This window comes from Cryptomeria japonica, chromosome 1 (assembly GCF_030272615.1).
Source record: "Cryptomeria japonica chromosome 1, Sugi_1.0, whole genome shotgun sequence".
NCBI lineage: Eukaryota > Viridiplantae > Streptophyta > Pinopsida > Cupressales > Cupressaceae > Cryptomeria > Cryptomeria japonica.
In genome coordinates, this window is record NC_081405.1 from 22,534,967 (window position 1) to 22,538,743 (window position 3,777).

The following is a 3,777-nucleotide window of genomic DNA, read 5'->3' on the forward strand; positions in this document are numbered from 1 at the left end:
AAAAAAGAAGAATATTTATATAATATTTAATTGTATATATACATATGTTTTATAAGAACAATAATATTTATATAGATTTTTTTGTAATGTATTTATTTTTTAAAGAAATTATGAGATAATTAATTCATGTTAGTCTTAGATTGTTTAATTTGTAAAAGAATTTAATTCATTGTTCACTTTTTCTTTTCTTTTTTTAAGTTATAGCTATAAAGAAGGTTTCTAAAATGAATTGAAGAATATAATGTTTTTTTTAATTTTTGTTATCGGAATTAAATGGATATTGATAGCAATTGGTCCATTGACCAAACCTAGCATAAGAGTGTTCCACTTGTTAATAAATTATTGTACTGAGACGTCCATAAATTAAATTAGGCTCAATGCTAAATGTTAAATGGCATGAATTTTCTAATTTTGCCATTACATTTTGCATCCAAGTGCATTTCAAAGTATATGGGTATTCTCATCCAACATGAAAAGTAACTAGCAATCACACTTTGGTGTGCAATGGGTATGCCAAAGAGATGTGGAAGGTCAATTAGGTAAATTTTTGGTCTATGTTTTGTATACATTTATGTAGTACAAGAGGTCAATTAGGGAAATGGTCTATTTTTTGCATACATAAATTATGTAGTACATGACGTCAATTTGTAGGCCATTTAGAAAGAAAAAAATTGGTGCAAGAAATGTCTCAATGGAGAAGTGATAATAATGCAAATGAGATTGAGGATAAGCCCAAATTCCCCAACTACTCAACTCACCAAAGAAATAACACAAATCCAATGTTTAATTTAACAAGAATTCTTTCCATATCAATTCATGAAATATTACACAAACTCATAACTTCATGATCTATTCAATTGAAATTGAAATCAATTCACAAATTTATTTGTCTATAACAAAATAAAACAATACATCTCCACTCTGCACAAACTAAACATAAATCCAACACCCTTTTAGTCTTTTCCTTCACTATGCTTTTGCATCCTCAATGCTTACTCTCAAAATCGCATTCTCTCCCTTTACCTACTGTGTGGATTGCTCTCTACTCAAACACTTTCCTCTCTTTTCTCCAACATACTTTGTATTTCCATGCATCTTCTTAATTTGCACATATCTTCTTAGATGTCAGTACCACTCCTCCTATATATTCACTTCCTTCTCTCATTGGTGTTCACATTTAGCTTTGTTCATTTAGAAACATTCTATCATTTCAAACTTGCAATATTCTCTAAATTGATGTGCCACTCTCTACTACACCCTTTCCTCTTTTAGTGATGTTAAAGTTTTGTTTACCAATATAAGCACCTTTCTCTTTTCTTCTACTCATTTCTCACTCCCTCTAGCTTTTGTTGCATTCCTCCACTCTCCTTCACACTCAACTCTCTTAATTATCTCTATTTCTTTTTTTTTTAATTTTCCACTCATACTTGTGCATCCACTCCCTATTCTCTTCTTGCATACTATATCATTTTCCTCTATTTTTGCGCTACTTTATTCCTTGCAAACTATTCCACACTCTTTTTTAAGCAGCCATTTTCTCTCTTATTTAAGAGCATAAAATAATTTGGTCATTATTCCAATCAATGCAAGTGCATATTTGCAAAGAGAAGGAATACTTATTGTGCAGTTTTGGAATATTTGCAAACAAAATAGAAGACCACACAAACAAACAAAAAAGTATAATTATGCTAACATTTCCCCCTTTCTAAATTGTTGTTGAAATCATCAAATTTATCTTGCTAAGAGACCCTTCTTAATTCTTACACAATTAAACTTGTTGATTACATAATATGGATACACATATTTTAGAAAATATTTTCCTAAAGAAACAAATCTTGAATCAAGCAAGGCTCCATGAAGCTACCCTGTGACCCTCTAAAGGGTGTAGCTTCGAGCTGAATTCCTAAGTTCTCAATCCCGAGCTCTCGAATCACAGAGTCTTGAATTGTTCAATAACAATCCATATTGAGCTCAACACCAAATCATAAACTTGTCTCCAAAATCAATCTTCACAATACACATGCATTCATCGAGTTTGTCAGTAGAAAGCTAAAAAAGGAAAACAAGATCAAGACACCAAAAAATATTCTCAAGCAAGACACCATCTCAAAGTGAGAAGCTAAATTGAGATTATGTAAATTCCTCCATCCTTTGATGATACTAGCCTCCAAATGTGAAGGCTCAAAGTATGACTTTGTGATTAGGGTCAAAACAAGAATCATTAGTAAAAGCTTCACCATCTGGTTCATCCTTATCCTCAACACAAGCTAATTTTCCTTTATTTGACTATTCTTTGAGTTTTCCTTTACGAACATCACTTGCTTGAGTTCTACAAGAACAAACTATGTGACCCTTTTTATAATAAAAGATTTGATTTATCCTTACCTTTTATTATTGCTTCATGAATATAGTAAGCATCATCTTCTGAACATTCTTTTGTTATCTTTTCTTCTGCTAAAAAGGATGAAATTATATCTTCTAAGTTTTGTGAAATTATTTGGATGGGTATAAAAATAACATTAACATATTTTAAAAGAAAATTGTTTAGCAATATGATGCCTTTAACATCGTCATCATCTATTAGATTCTTAACTTCTACTAGTTTCCTAATAAGAGACCTCAAATTACTTATATAATTTTACACTATGATTCTATCTTCTATTTTAGACCTAAACAATTGAAATTTTAAAAAGGAATTTTGTGTTAGCATAATACATAACTTCCTTTGTCAGTTACCATACCTTTCTTAGCGGTCCAATCCTTACCATTTCTCAACTGTGTATCTAATTCTTCTTTGTATTTATTCATGCTATTTTTTTAATATTATTATCGCATTAGATTTGTCTTCACTGCATTTTCATTAGCTATCAAAGCGGTGTACCACAAGGGAAATGTGATTCAAATTCTGCAATAGAATATCGTGTAGAGGAAATTGTTATGCTCAGTGTTTAGAGGTGATATGATCTAGTGCGCAACCCTGTGAGAAGGTGGTTAACGGTGACTCTGCCCATCCAGTATGCAACCATGTGAAAAGATCTAAATTCAGTGGTATCATTTCTCTACTGCACGTTCAATATTCTTATCTGTCATGCTATGTTATTAAAAATTTCTTTATTGTGGAGAAATAGCAATGGATGTTAAGTTTTCTATGAATACGTCGATGAAAGCAAATAATGCAAAATACGCTAGAGGTTTGCTAGTAGTCGTGAGATCCAGAATACAGTGCACTGGTGCATATGGGAAGGAGAACATTTGCATTCATAGTAGTAGATTTTGCAAGGACAAGTGAATTTCAAACTTGTCAGACAATGTTAGTTGCGTGGTGAGCAATCATAGAGCATAACTTGCAGCCCGTGATAGCACCAGTTTTTACTGTGCCTTATTAGACACTCTCCAAAACATTGGAAACCTACAACTAGATGAATTGATTCAACAAGGACTCTTGAAATATTTCATTTTCCACGTCTGCACAGCTTGAACAAGGTTGTGATGTTGATGATGAAGGCAAGGTAGAATGCCCACATAAGCATCCCCATCTCACTACATGAACCTGTCAAACTCACACTTCAATGTTTCTTTTCGTCCATAAAAGGATGTGTATGTCCAAATAAAGTGTGTATGTTATCATACCATTAATAATAATACTACTTTTTTTTTTCGGGAGTACATTTTCTTTTGGTGTTATTATTTCTTCTCTGAAGATACTTCTTTTAGATGTGCAACTCCTCAAAGGTTCTAAATATACAAAATAGAAGATCAAGATGTACATAATAATAT